Below are 15,760 nucleotides of genomic sequence, written 5' to 3'. Positions count from 1 at the left end.
AAGTTTCAATCATTTCACAACTTGATGTGGCTCGGTAGTTGCCGCCGTTCCGGTTGGCGACCGAGGTCCAACGAGATCATCGCTAACGTGCGTGTGCCAATAATAGCAAATTGTTTTGCCGGCATAGTCGACCGCGACGAGGCATCCGTTGCTGTCCCGCTATGATGCGGCGAGGCGAGGCGAGGCGAGGCGAGGCAAGGCGGCGCACATGTGCTAGCACGCGAAAATGCGCTGACAACCCCCAATCCCCCCCCGGCTTAAGATCAATCCACCTCCGTTGGTACAGTAAACCGCAGCAGGCTTTCATAATTGCACAGTTCACGCTTCGTAATTACATCTTTGTAAAGTTCACCCGGCTCAAGCTGATTGTGGATCAGGACCGCCCCCCCCCCCCCCCCCCCCCGCCGGGGACCAAGGTGATAAACATGAAAGGAGAGCAGACAGCAGAGGTTAATTGCTCGGCGGAAGTTCAGATCAATTATTGACAAACACGAGATGGGTGAAGAGTTCACGGAGACCCGTACAAAATGATTTGTGAGCCGCCAATCGTAAAGCAAAGACCGCTCGGCTGCTTCGAGGAATACGCGCGACGTTAATCGGAAATTCAATGACGATGGATTTGGAGTAGTCAGGCCAATGGAGAATGTTTCCAATACATCGATGAGCTGCGGTCGCTCGACAATCGCGTAAAAGACGAATGGAAGCGACTCAATAGAGACAGACGGGTGAGTGTGTACCGATACCAGGTGCTGATACTCAAGGGGACGACAGTCCGAGGGAGGTTTTTATTCCAGTGGGCTCGATTGCAAAAATGCTGGAAGCGCTTGAATGGTAGGAGTCACGTAACCACGCTGCAATTTTTCCAATTTCCAACTTTCAATTAGCCCGTATCGCCTCACGCTAATGGCTTCCTATGAGAAATGACTCGGCAGACAAATGAAAGCATTTTTTTCTTTTCTCAAATTGGACCACGTTGAATTAGGACGGACAGTCTAGCCTTTGAACGACCTCCCTTCTTGTTCCTCTTCTCATTTTCAAGACAGGCCTTCCTTCGGCCGGTGAATAATGAAAATATTAGTTCCGGTGTAATGCAAAATTGTTTTCGGCGTAGGCTGTCGCAGTGACGCAAATCGGAATTAATTGTCATGAAAAAGAGTCGTTGGACCACGTACTCGCTACTACGCAGGCAGGCGGGCGGGCGGGCGGGCAGGCAGGCAGCCACGCAGCCAGGCAGGCAGCCACGCAGCCAGGCAGGCAGCCACGCAGCCAGGCAGGCAGCCACGCAGCCAGGCAGGCAGCCACGCAGCCAGGCAGGCAGCCACGCAGCCAGGCAGGCAGCCACGCAGCCAGGCAGGCAGCCACGCAGCCAGGCAGGCAGCCACGCAGCCAGGCAGGCAGCCACGCAGCCAGGCAGGCAGCCACGCAGCCAGGCAGGCAGCCACGCAGCCAGGCAGGCAGCCACGCAGCCAGGCAGGCAGCCACGCAGCCAGGCAGGCAGCCACGCAGCCAGGCAGGCAGCCACGCAGCCAGGCAGGCAGCCACGCAGCCAGGCAGGCAGCCACGCAGCCAGGCAGGCAGCCACGCAGCCAGGCAGGCAGCCACGCAGCCAGGCAGGCAGCCAGGCAGCCAGCCAGCCAGGCAGCCAGGCAGCCAGGCAGCCAGGCAGCCAGGCAGCCAGGCAGCCAGGCAGCCAGGCAGCCAGGCAGCCAGGCAGCCACGCAGCCAGGCAGCCACGCAGCCAGGCAGCCAGGCAGGCAGGCAGCCACGCACGCAGGCAGCCACGCACGCAGGCAGCCACGCAGCCAGGCAGGCAGGCAGGCAGGCAGGCAGGCAGGCAGGCAGCCACGCAGGCAGCCACGCAGGCAGCCACGCAGGCAGCCACGCAGGCAGCCACGCAGGCAGCCACGCAGGCAGCCACGCAGGCAGCCACGCAGGCAGCCAGGCAGGCAGCCAGGCAGGCAGCCAGGCAGGCAGGCAGAGACACGGGAAAGCGCCCGCCGGTAAAGCGGAGACAAACGTCCCGTCGCCGAACAATTTAGCCCCGTTTAATTGAGCGCAAAAGATAAGGCGGCTGAAGTCCTTTTTAATAGAGGCTTCGGTTGACAACGTAACTGCAGCATGAGTAATGGGTGCCGGGCAACAATGTTAATGAGATGCGACAAGAAGATATACCTTTTGGAATCAAAGCACGCTCGGCCATTTTTCTTCTTTTTGGACTTGCCGATCAGTCTCGGAAGTGACTTTTCATAAAATATTGGTACTTTCACCCAAATTTGAATGTAAGGGCAACACTAAAAAGGCATTATAAAACCATGAGACTATTCGATGATGTTGTTTTCCCGTCCCGCGTTAACTGCCATTTTAAAGCCAATTAGGAAGAAAACCTGAAGTCATTTAATCGTGTCCGTATTCCGCAACGGGATGAAATCGTCTGTCCTTGTTTTGCACGGCAACCTTGAAATTCATCTGGAAATTTCACTGCCGTCAAATAAATGCAAGCAGACATCGAAAGTGCGTTTATAGCGGCCAACGATCGTTTTTCAAGAGATCTGTGGAAAAGGACGACGCTACTTTAGAGTGGGCCAGTCATCCCATTTGGCCGCTCGGGCGAGCAAACGCGTCTTTCCTCGGCGGGGTCGTTCTTCAATTAGGCCTCATTACTCCCGCCGTCCACTAAAACGCCTCCGTCGTCGGCGAGCGCGAGAATCGTACCGACAGCAGGTTGCGGAGGATATCAAAAGATGACACGTCTGTATCTTATCACCTTCAGGCGTAACATGACACACAGTTATGGGAGTGTGTCACTCTTGTTCTCAACTGTCAGCTCAGCTAAGATGAAGGACGGATGGATGGAGGGAGGGAGGGAGGGAGGGAGGGAGGGAGGGAGGGAGGGAGGGAGGGAGGGAGGGAGGGAGGGAGGGAGGGAGCAAGCGATAGCGCACAGCCCTGCCGGAAATCTGTCACGCAAACAGAAAATACATCAATATATTATCCTTCACTCCAAAAGTACATTGAAAAGGGGCTTGTATGAAACAGATCAAGAGGGTTCATCAGTGTGTAAAAGCGCATGCTGGCACAAAATGGCTGCTTCAAAACAAAATGGCCGACTTTAAGAAGGGCATCCAGGGGAAAAGTTGCATGCATCCTATTGATTTGGGACAATGGTGTCAGGGGCTCACCGTTCAAAACAAAGGGGAATCCAATGGAAGGCAAAATCACAGAACCCCAAAAGTGCCCATGACAGCGCATACGTCGTCGGGTCACCGGTCCTTATCGTTCACGTGGAGTCACGCGAGCGAGCGAGCGAGCTTGCCTCCGTCGCCCCGGCCTCATACATTAGCCGTTATCTGGCCCCGCAAAGGCGAGCGCCCGACAATTTATTCCTCACTGTCGTTTGGCTATCAAGGTCAAACAGCCGGTCATTCACTTCCCCGAGAGGCGCTGGAGGTGAGAGAGACCAAATGCGCCGCTTTGTTTTGAGCCCCTTAAGACCTTCCTTCAGCCAGTCCAACGGATGGCGTCGCACCTTTCCAATTTGTTCATTTTTGCAAATCATGCGACCTGACCACACAGATTGTCGCCCCAAAAGACAAATGTCCTCATGACTAAAGAAAAGCCAGCTTGAAAGGTTTTTAATGCAAGCGCATGACTTCCTCCACTCCACACAACCCGTGGACCACGTCCTTGTAATTCTCTCGCTCACACAAATGAACGTCCCCCACCACCAGCACCACGTTATGGCATGGCTTCAGGAAATGTCAAGAAACGTGGACGGGTTTGAGTGGAAGTGGCATGGCCGCACGGACCATTCTAGCGAGCAAGTATTCACAGGCACGAACGTGACACAAGCGTAACAGTCGCTCGCGCCTGTGCCATAATCTGAGGAGACGTACGTTGGTTGGATACAAGTTTCATCTGTTCAGAACAAACGCTTCGACACTCGGGTGGGTGGCCTTCGCCAGTTCTCAAAGCGATACCTGCTCAAGGTTTGTCAAAAAGGACCTGGATGGAAGGAAAACAAACATTCAAGCAAAGGCAGCTGCAATCCTGCTGCGGCACTTGGGCCATTTCCTCATCCCCTTTGTTGTTGTGGTCTTTTGCTAGACGCTTGATCTTGCCTGACAAGATGACAATTTCTTTTCTGCACATCAGAACTCTGCACTCAATCAAGGCGTCACCAAAAGACCTTCAATCAAGACTTCCAAGTTAACGACCGCAATGTCGACTTCGGCATAATAAACACGTGTCACGTGGAGATTTCCGTCCTCTTTCTAAGATTGTTGCCTAGTTTGGCTTTGTCAGGCCTGGCGGGTGCCAATCCCCCTCAAATGGCTCGGATCCACTGTACGTTTGTGAGTCGAGGAGCTTCGTGCATCGTTTTGGCGCCACCTGTTTCTCGGCATTTCGCTACCGAGAAGCGATTGTCTTTTTTTCGAAGCTGCGGACTCAGGAGGAAGATGCGCCAGCTGTATACTAGGATCGATGCATGGACTTTGTGTTAAAGATGAAAAAGTGGACGTAACGCACCTTTTGTCGCGGGTGCTATTTTTAGCCTGGTTGTCATTAGCTTGACTCCCTCGGTGGCTTTCCGCCGAGACCTTTTGCCCAGTGCACGTCCGACTCGCTCCTCTTCCTCCAGGTGCCGAGCGGCGTGTAGCGGCTCTTTTTCCCCTCTCCGCTGTCTAATGCTCGGCTTGTTGGAGAAACCCTCCAGCTGCTCCCTCGAGCACGGTGTCACTGCTGTGGCACCAAATCCGCCGGGAGTCACATGTTCACGCTAAACATAGAACTCCATAGTGGCAATATTAGTCCAAATTTAGTGGATATATTACTGTCAAGGAAAAACAAAACAAAACGCACCCGGCCGGCGGTAGCATTTGAGCTAGCAATAGCGCAGCCTAACTTTCCCACACCTCCCGAGTCCACGGCTCACTTTTGGAGCAAGCTGTTTTTCCTTCCTTTTCTTCTTTCTTGTCTGGCGGCCTCCCTCGCACGTTCTGATTAACTTTGCTCTGGCCTCACAAATCTGGCAAATGGAGACCCGCTCGGCGTCTAATCGAGAGGTGGCAGAATGAGTCATCCACATCCATCCCTCCGACTCGTCCTCTCGCTTATTGTTCTTCGCCCGCCGGAAAGGCAGAGCAGAGCAGCCCGCTATCTCCACAACTTGAGGCTGTTCTGGGGACCTTAACGGACGGACAGCTTTGGCATAACATTTGATGAAATTCCTCCATAAAGGAGGGGTTCCATTTCCATTTGGATTCCTTGCGCAATTGGAGGCCGTTTTCGCAAGTCGTTTTACACATCCACCCTGCTCGGCTAACTCTGGTGACCACAGATGGCGTAACCAGCCCCTCCCACCCTCTGACAAGAAGTCATGTGGAGGAAAGACCTTTTAAAAGCCTCCTTACTGTATAAGTAAGCGTGTAAATTAGGGCAGCAGCTAACAACTATTTTACGATGACTCTGATCAACATTCGATGAACCAGATTTAAAAAAAAAAAAAAAAACTCCTTTATTTGTTTTGTCAGATATTTCTTTGAAGTCACAATTTGTTTATTTGTATCATCTTCACCTGCAAAACCCTCCTTTGTTCATTTGGAGGTTCATCATCTTCCTCGTCCTTCTCCTCCCCATCATCATCATCACGGTGTTAGCGGGCTTCATTACCGTTTCCGACGAGCTGCCTCATGCGGTCACACGTCATTACCCTCAATCATCCGGGGAGTCCCCCCATTGCCTTGCAATGATGCCCGGGTGAAGCGGAAAAAGGGAATTCCCGCGAGGCCCGGCGGTATCGCCTTTTGGTATTCCGCTCGATGCTCTTCTCCAGCTGCGAGTTCAATCAAGAGGGACAAATAACGCAAACTGATTGGATGAGAGCAGCATGAACAGACGGCGGTGTCCGATTACCTCGGGACGCCATTTTTATCTCCTCACACCATCCAGGTGAAAATAATCAGACTAAAAGCAGTTGCGAAGAAACGAACGGAGAGAGACGATTCCCCAAAAAATCAAACAGAAAAGTTTATTCTCATCCCTAATTCAAGAAAAGTATTTAATACATTAAAGCAATGATTCAACTCATGGGAGGGCAGGGCCTTCACAGCATTTTACTGCCTCCCACGTTGTCGTCTCATTTTTCACTTTTTCATTTGTACCTTGAATGCACTTTAAATGGTTTTGCATGTAATTGTGATTGATTTTCTTTTAATTATCCAAACGCGTCATTCAGTCAAATCAGCCGCACGCACGGGGTGTTCCCGCTCGACCGGCCGGACCGGAGCGGAGTGGAGTGGCGTGGCGCTCGGAAGGAACCGGGCCGCGTCGACCGGCCCTACGCGACGACTATTGCCCGTACGGATGGCGTTTTCCAATCAAAGCTTGGCCGGCGTTTTAAACGTCTCGCCTGTAATCGTGCTGATGAATTAATCACCAAACGTCCTCCCTGTGATTCCTTTCCACAGTCATACGTGCAACGATAAAGAATTGAGATCACTTCATCGAATGGTTTTTTTTTTTTTTTTTTTGGGAAATCCATGAAAACGGCTTCCACAATTCCCTTCCTCCCACACGTCAGAAGAACATCGAATCAGCGTGGACTCATAGCGACGCATGCGTAATTAATCTGGCGCGCTGAAACCGGGCTTGGTTTCGCCGCGCTTCGAAGCCTCGTTGATCGTCTCCCTTTCGCGAACCAGGCCGCGTTTATATCGGTCAGGTGACAAGTGGAACAACGGCATGCTGAGGGAGTAGCGTGAGACGCACTGTTGCGGCCGCGCGCGCTGAGCACGTGGTGAAAGTGTGCCACCGTCCAAAACTGTCCAAGCGTAATGAGTGAGGCTGCTGACAGGAGAGTGTACGACTGAAGAAAAGCCCAAAGAAGTGCAAAACCGAGCACACTGGAGCGAGCTCGCTTTGAGGCAGGCGACTTTGCGTGTCGCCGATTCCTTTTCCCCAATGGTGTGAATGGCCGTGACAAAAGGCGTGTCCCTCTTTTCGGACGCAAAAATGTCTTACGTGCATCCGTCCAAAAGCACATCCATGTTCATGCTCGTCGCTTTACACAAGGACTTTCTCCGACAATGGCACGTTTTGCATGCATAATTAATCACCCGCCCGCCCGTTTCAAAGAATTGTTTATCGGCTCCCTTTCGCAGTCGCTCAGTCGTAATAATGCTGGCGACTGCTCAAAAGCCTTTCTTTGATAACCACACCCCCTGGCCACCCAACCCATGGGTACGAGCCAATTTTGCCCTTACTAAAGTAGCTTCAGGTTTCATTTCCATTCAACCAAAACACGGATTTTTAGCGCCCAACCGATATTGCTCTTTTGAGGCTGACTCCAATCGAGTAAAATTCCAAAAACCGATGAATCAATCGGCCAATATATTGAAAAGTACCTTCGTACGGATTCACTGAGTTGAAAGGGTTAGAAGCGGTCAAGAAATGTTGAAATTACATCTGAAAATTAAGAAATAACGTCAATATTTTGTGGCTCTTTTAATAGGGAGTTTTTGGAATCAGCAGGCATGAAATGTAGAAGTTAGAGGGTGGGAAAAAAAATCACAATTTTTGATTTTTTTTTCTTTCTTTCGTTTAATGGGGAAAATGTTGAATTTTTGCTCATTTAGCCTGTGTCCAGTGGCCATCCATATCTGCCACTGACTATTCTTGCTGCCTGCCTTTAGTTGTTTCCAAACAGTGAATATGCAGAATCATTGAGGATGGTGAAAAGAAAAAAAATGGATTGACAAGAAGACTATGCACATGCAAAGCATCCGGTAGGCAGTAATTATTCTTTTCCTTTCTCTGTCTGTGTGTGGCGATGGCCAATTGAAAAGCAAGATGCTAATAATAGCCACGGTTGCTCGAAGAAGCGTGCCTTTCAAATGTTACATCATAGGATTTGATTTTTAAAAAAAATGAATGCCCTCACAATCAGAGAGTGGACATGAGCCCACAGTGGTTCAGGGTTTCATCTTTGTCCTTTGTCACTTTGTGCTTTAAAAACAAGTAGCAATCTTGATACACTTTTCCCTTCAAATGAAGTCGTTTGTGTGTCAAAGTCAAAGTCTGCTTTGTGTGTGTCTGTGTGTGTGTGTGTGCGTGCGCGTGTGTGTGTGTGTGTGCGCGCGCGCGCTCTCACGTCAGTCAATCCCTTCGAGTGTGTTCCTTCGACTCGTGCTTCTTGGAATATTTTAATCAATCTTTATGACCCTTGGCAAGAGGAGCTGCTGTCAACTTCTCCGACACACACGCAGGGTGTGTGCACTTGTGCAACCATGCAATCAATCCTTTGTTTGATTTTATTTTTTTTTTACTTACACTCTTTTCATTTATTATAGCGTAACTAACAGTAATATACAGTAGTACTTGCGCCTTAATCGGGGTATCAAGGGTATCGAATGATTCTCACCTCTGTTAATAGAGCTCCTATTGCCTAAGCTTCTCTCTCTCTCTCTTTCTCTCTTTCTCTCTCGCTCACTCACCCCTCCCTCTCTCTCTCTCTCTCTCTGTCTCTCTCTCTTCCCACCTCCCAAAGACATCGTCATCGTCTCGCCTCTCACGTCGCTGTCCAGATCCACTTGGCGCTCGCCTCCGCTTGCTGCCTCTCTTCCCTTGCCGCGCACGCATATATATCCACGCGGGCGTGCATTGGCACTCTGGCAGGCAGGCAGGCAGGCAGGCAGGCAGGCAGGCACGCACCTCTCTCTTTCTCTCCCCTCCCGGTGCAGACTTGTCAAGAAGAACAGATGCCACCCGAGGAGCGGCTATTCTCTTTTTAGAAAAAAATCCCCCCCAAAAAAACTCGAGAGACGTTGGCGAAACGGCACGTTTTTTTTGGGAGCCTTTTGCTGGAATTTGAACAGCACTGAATTTGGATCTGGCCACTGAAGGGATGCTCACCTCTGACCAGGAATATGCCCACTCCCAGATTGGACACATTTGAGGACGAGGACTGGTCCGCCGGGTATTGATTGGTCTCCCGCTGGACTTCTTCAACTAGACTTGAGATTGTCATCTCAAGACAAGATCAAGGCAAATACGCAGCTTCAGCCAAATTTTGGCATCTGCCGAAGAGGTAAGGCGCCGGCCGACTCGACTCTAGCGCCGGATTTGGTGAAGTTGTTTCGACCTCGGGGAACGTGGCTCCGTGCACCGTGTGATTGGTCTTGACAAGCGCTGCTCTGCTCTGCTCTGCTCTGCTCTGCTCCGCTCCGCTCCGCTCCGCTCCGCTCCGCTCCGCTCCTCTCTGTCCTGCTTGCTATGCATCATTCAGCCTTCGGAGCAATGAGCATCACTGTGTCGTTTCTGCTTCACGGACAGACACGGAACGGAGGCAGCCGCAGAGAAGCGAGAAGAGGATTTTTCAGCTGCCCATCAAGTGTTTTGCGTGAAGAGTTTCCATTTTCAATGTGGATTTTCTTTGCTTTGCCATTTTCCTGTGGATTGGTCTGCATCATCCGGCACCTGATGGCTTTTGTCTTGTTGTCTGCAGGTGGCAGATTATTCTTGTTTTTTTTGACAGTCAAGTGTGATGAGTTGTCTTTTCAAATCCTGCATTAAAAATAGAGCTGTTTATTTCTCTGCATCAGCACTTGACTTTTTTTGGGGGTCTTATCTGAAGTTGTTTTGTCAAGTGTGAAGATTTTTTGGGTTAAAATTGTTGTTTAATTTGGGAGTCCATTTTTGTGCATCCAGCACCTGAGGTAATTGTGGTCTTGTCTGAAGTCAGGCAAGTGAATTGTTTTGTGGTTTTCATTTCATCACTCACCTTGTATTGGATTTTTTTGTGCATCCAGCACATGCCCTGCCTGTTGGTGTGGGGATTTTGCGGTCTGCTGTCGGTCGGTCGGTCGATTCTTGTCGCAGTTAAGGGTGAAAACTGTACGTTGGAAAGCTGTTTGGATTTGAAGTGGATTTTGCAGGTACGAGACAGGTATGAGACTGGCCAAATTGTTTCTGCATCCGCTACCTGAGGTTTGTTTCGGCTTACTCGCAATGTGTCTAATGAGGGATTTGGAAGTGCATTACTCTGCGTCCGGCACCTGCTTGCGTGGTCGTTTGGGGCAAGGCAAACATTGGCAAAGGGAAGCAGCTCCGATGGCAAAGAGGCACTCGGGTTTCAAGAACATTTGACTGCATCCGGCTCATGCGGGGCTTTTTTGGTGTTCTGTCAGTCAAGCCGTGCTTGAAGAGATTTTCATTTAATCTTCTGACCGAATGAAACATGCAGCTGAATTGCCATGAATGTTAATGATCTCCTGTTGCATTCAAGCTTTGCTCGCCTTGCTGTCAAGATGTCCTCCAAAATTGACATACTGCCATAGATTTCTAATCAAGATAGTTTCTCCTCTTCACACTCTCAGAGGATATGTCCTCATCTGAGCTCTGTCAATGTTTTCATGCTCCTTCGTAACGAATCAACGCAGCAAACTCCGGTTGGATGAAAGTATCTGGATGACTTGGAACTCCTCTGAAATCTTTTAGAATCAACTGAAATGTAGACTGTGAAACTGTGAACAAAGGTGAATGGTAAGCCTGAGATGAATTTCACAACTTCTGGAAGACTTTTTGCAATGTTGAGAAAATGTTCAACATATGACCGGAATGGGTTCCGATATTGTCCAATTTGCTTCGTTCGCCCATTTTTTGGGTTTGCACACAATCACGAAACCCCGAAAGATGAGCAAAACAACACAGCAAAAACAAAAGCGAGCATTAAACACAAAAGACTAGAATAGAGTGGGAAGATGAAGTCGCAGATGTTGATGGGAAAACATCCAAGCGGCGCAGTGACAGGCAAAAAAGCAAGGAAGCATGAATGATGGATTTTTAGCAAAAGGGCGCTGGGTGAATCCCGCCGCACACCTTCATTATCCGCCTAATTACGTGGGCGCAGTCGAGTACATTTTTGAGCGACTGAGAAGCAAAGTCCATTGAAAGAGCAATCGTCATGGATGCGAGCTGCGCAACACTGTATGCGCTCAACGGAATGAATGGATTTGGAGCTCACATCGCAATTTGGATCCTCAGCGTTAGAAACCAATTGGCAATTTGGTGTCGCGCTGGAATTGGCCTAAAATGGCTTCTTCAACACAAAATGGCCCCCCGCTTCCTTTCCAATTCCAGGCACGGCTCCTTGAGACTTTTTCCTGCTTCCTTCCTGTGTGTCAGGGCTGGCTGATCTTCAATTGGGAGAAACTAGCACTTGAGCTATTAGCGGCTTGTTTGCCGGATTCCCCTAAAATAAGAACATCTTCTCCATCTTGTTTTGAGAGCGTTTACGGACACAATCTTGGGAATGCTCCATTCCACGTCGCAACAAACTGTTTGCCAAATCATGACAATCAAGATAACGAACGAACAGTGTATGCTTTCTAACACGGCGCCTGAATGGAAAAGCAAACGCGAGGACGTGAACGATGAGAAATGGGCTGGCATGAATATTTAACACGTGACAATGGTCCGAACAATGGATTTGTCGCCGTCGCTTCTGTTGCCTGTCAACAAACGAGTTTTGGCCCGCCTAAGCCTTAAGTACGCCTTTCGCCGTCCAGCGTGAGTTCCGAGGTAAAGTGTGATTAAAAGGCTTCGTCCTTCATGAGTCATATTTAATCAGGGAAATGGTTTCTAAATGGCTTACTGACGCATTGAAGTCAATGTTTTCACTTTGTCGCCAAGCTCTATGTGGCATCATTGCTTCTCACGTATGCAACGGTCGGGGATCCAGTCATGTTAGTTAGCATTCGGCGGTCGATGGGTTCCAAACGCGAGCCGGTGTTCGCTCCCGACCGACTCCTATACGCCGCTGAATTTGCGGAAAGCAAATATTTTCTGACGCGCTATCGATCGCACGGAATTAAGGCCGAGCGAGCGGCGTTAAGACCAGCCTCTTCCTCGGCAGAGCAATTTGCGCAATGAATACGGAATTATTGGAAGGAGGCGCTGAAAAAAAGGACCACTTTGGCCCGTCGCTGCCAGAAACGACGGAGCCAAAAGGTGTTCATCATGTTCCTCTCTTGTCATCTGGACAAATAGTTTTGGCCCGTGCGACAAGAATCGTGAGGACGCACTTTTAACGTTTGTTGCCCATGTCATATCCGAAAGCGAGTTTTCATCTTCACGTCGAAGCGCATCTTTTGGGTATCAACGGATGCTGAGGTTCTTCCTTTTTTGGCAGGAGCGCTGACTTTGACCGTGTCTGGAAGCACTTGACGGCAATGGCGTGCACTCCTCAGATTCGGCCGGTCTTTGCCGTCTAACCCGAGCCCAAACAGGAAGTCGGTTATGGGACGTTGAGGTACAGCCACACTATGACGCAACCATGATTCTGCTGAGAAAATACATACAATTTGAAACACTCTTGCATGGCACCAATGACATGTGTATGTAGTATATGAAATAAAAAAAATCCTTTAACTCTCGATCCTAAACCCTCAGTCTGGACTTTTACCTTGAAGCCCATAATTGTAAGTGCTTCAAGCCAAACTCTTAAACAACTGGACCCTACACCCTGACCCTAACCCTAATCTTCACCTCCCAAGTCAGAACCTTAAGATCTGAAACGAATTGTAAATTGACCATAAAATCCATTCACCCCTAAACCTGACCCTAAAACCAAGCTTGTCCCCAAAGCCCTAAGCCTAGATTGATCCCTCGTCAGTCGGACAAACACTCCCTCTCAGATTGACAAATCCCACGTTTGCTGCTCCACTCCGCCGACATCAGTGCCCTTTCAGTCTAAAGTGGAAAACCCAAACCCGAGCCCTAATCACCATTTAAAGGCGCCTTTCAGACCAGTGACCCCTTAACTCGTTCCAAATGCCAAACAGCTTCTTATCTTAGCCACACCCTTAGACCTAACCGCTGAATCCTCTCCCAAAAGCCGCCCTCCGACATTTTGTCCAAGCCGTCAGACTGCCAGACTGCGTCGGACCCCACACAACAACTCGCTCTCGCTCTCGCTCTCTCTCTCCCGTGCTTCTGGCGCTCGTGCACATAAATCCCTGTAATACCACCGTATTGTGTGGCGCACATCCACTTCAGATGCGGGAGACACTCGGCACTACTACATTAGCGACTGTTATTGTGCGTGCGGCGGCTGTGCGTATATCACCGTCGTCCCGCGGCTTTCCAGTATACCCCTCGAGCTGTGGAGACAATCAAGTGAGCCGCGATGTAAAATTCATTCATGATTTGATTCCCATCTCCGTGTGTGCACAATAACACGGGCGTGTCATCCGCACGCAGATGCGGCGGTCAAATGTAAATCCAAGAGACTTGTTTAGGATGGCCTGCTTTCTGCTTTCCCCAAGCGCTGTCATTTCACGTGTGTTTCCCCAATGGAACTTGGCCCGTCCATCCGCGCAAAAGAAGGAGTCGTATCGACCGCGTGACGGATGCTCATATTTCACGCGCTGGGCGGACGGATGGCCCATTTGACTAACGACCGTCGGATTTTTCATTTTCTTAAGTCGCGTGGCGTCAATTAAAAAGACGACAATGCGTCTTTCCGACCGCCTCGTGCCAGTGAGTCCAGGTTGAAATCTCAGTCGGGATCTTTTCGGTCCAGAGTCGTCAAATAATCCCTTGAGCACATTCAACCTTCCAAAATCAACAGCGCATCAGTGATGGTTTGACCCGCCATCTTGACACCATCTGAATGCCATGTAAGCCGGCTAGTAGCTAAACATCCGGTAGTCCTGCCGCCACCTTGGCCGCCTCGGGCCGCGTCGAATCAAAAATCGTTCCGCCCTCGGTCTCTTTGGGCTTCCGTCTCGTTGGCTCGGTTAATTGGACGAAGCGCAAAGCACGCGCGAAAAATACCAGCGCGGCGTTTAGTCAGCAGGAGGCCATTCCTCCCGGCACTAAGCGGCCTGACGGGAACCAATCGGAACGGAGGAATGTCTCGGATCGATGTTTGGAAAACACACAGAAGGGAATGGAGAACAAATGGGGAGATTAAACGCTGCGCAAAGTTCATCGTGTTTTCATCGTGTGAACGGGGGGGGGGGCTCATTGAAACACGGCGGGACGCAAACGGGCGAGCCTGTCAGGAGCTTTCAATGGCGCCGCATGCGTACGAGACGAGTCACGGCATATGGACGTGCCGTCGGTCCGAAAAGGTGATGTACGTACCGCGGTAGCAAAGGCTACTCGCGCTAGCGGGGGAAGTAATATGCGGATGTGCCGGCTCGGCGTATTTGTCTTGATATTCCCGCAGATTTGACAAGCAGATGTGAAGCCACTTTTGCGGGTGTCAGCAAGTGTTGCGGTGGCAGCTGCTCCTGCTGCGAGCGAGCGAGCGAGCGAGCCTCTCTGGTTTTCACTCCCCTCCCAAATATTACTTCCCTTCTTCACATACTTTTCATTTGCCAACATGCGACACTTTGGCCTGCTATGCCAAGTGGCTGAACGGCAAGCTATGGCGCAAATGTCAATCCCTGGCAAGCCTTTTGTCGAGTATGCGTCACGTTTGGTGGAAATGAGCAAAATAAGCCTAAAGCCAACCAAGATGCTACCAAGATTTTCTTTTGGAGGGGAGGGGCTACTCGTGAAAGCGGAGGGAAACGGAACGCGTAGGCAAAATGATCTGAAGATATGCCCACTGACTTTGCCATTCCGAAGTGAAAATGGCCTCCATATTCCATAGCTACACTGCTGCTGACCGACCTGCAAGTGACCTCAAATGGTTGCTTTCAACTTCCTTTGTCGGTTATTACGACCTGTTTTTGTGGTTCTACTCGTGAACTACCAAATTTGGCATTTCCAAGTAAAACCAGGGGTCATGAGGTCCAAATGCTCTGCAATACGATTGCCATAGCAATGGGAAGATTCTTTTGAAGGAGCCATTAAATCCAGCCACTCTGCCTTGCAGAAAAAAACGTCACCGCTAAAGGAAGGTCTTTAATCACCCTAATTCAAGCCGGAGAGGAGGAATAACGAAGGAGCTCGCATCCAGCAGTGTAAATGTGCTCAAGAAAGAAAGAAAGGAATGCCTTTACTCGTAGAACAACCAAAGCTTCTCGTTAAATACACATTCATGGTAGCTTTGGCAATTTCCCCTTCTGTGTCAAACAATGGAAAGAAATTAGCATCTAAATGAAGCACTCCGAAAACAGAATTTGATCCCCTCCTGTGTTGACTTGTGTCAGAATTGGGTGGGAATCTTTTTGGATTGATGTCAGCTTCTCGAAAGCGTAATAACAAAATCATCTCCACGTAGTTTGCAGAATACTTGGCTGTTACCACGCGAGTTAGCTTAGCATTTAGCATTCCCTCAGTGGATCCAAACTAGCAAAATTCAGGAGGCAGGGCTCGTCGGTAAATCCAAATGCTGGAATCAAAGCTGCTGTGTTTGTTGTCACCAAATCCAAAGCTGACGATTGTTGGCGCGCCCGGGCGCTGGCTCCGCCGCCGCCGCCGCTCCTCCGAGCCGATTGGCTGAAGCTCACCTCTCCAAAAACAACAAGTGGAAGCCCTCCCTACCTCCCTCCCTCCACCAAAGCTCATTAAAACACCAAAGCCTTGGCTTCCTGCTGCCGGCCGGCCGGCCGGCGCTGCCGGCACCTGTATCCCGCACCGGCTGCCAAAAAGCAAGAATGCCTTTTGAAAGCCAAAACCTGCTTTCGACCGGAGGGCCTCCGCTTGCAGTTTTTACTCCGCCGAATGAAACTAGCGAGCGAGAGGAGGCAGCGAAACAGTCTTCCGCTCTAATTAAGGGAGTTTAGTGTTTCCGAAGGAGGGAGGGGTG

General features: G+C 50.2%; 1 protein-coding gene across 2 annotated transcripts in view; it reads left to right on the top strand.

Moving 5' to 3' along the window:
* Positions 1 to 8,897: 8,897 nt before the first annotated feature.
* sgcd (sarcoglycan, delta (dystrophin-associated glycoprotein)) overlaps positions 8,898 to 15,760 on the top strand; it is a 58,289-nt gene continuing 51,426 nt past the window's right edge. The window contains exons 1-2 of one of the 2 annotated variants that reach the window (XM_037269388.1): positions 8,898 to 9,085; positions 12,188 to 12,307. The gene's annotated coding sequence lies outside the window, so the exon portion shown is untranslated. The remainder of the gene's footprint in view (positions 9,086 to 12,187; positions 12,308 to 15,760) is intronic. The other variant, XM_037269389.1, reaches the window with a different exon arrangement.

This window comes from Syngnathus acus, chromosome 14 (genome assembly GCF_901709675.1).
Source record: "Syngnathus acus chromosome 14, fSynAcu1.2, whole genome shotgun sequence".
Taxonomy (NCBI): domain Eukaryota; kingdom Metazoa; phylum Chordata; class Actinopteri; order Syngnathiformes; family Syngnathidae; genus Syngnathus; species Syngnathus acus.
Note: the sequence above shows the minus strand (reverse complement) of the source record. Positions and strands in the feature narration are given on the sequence as shown.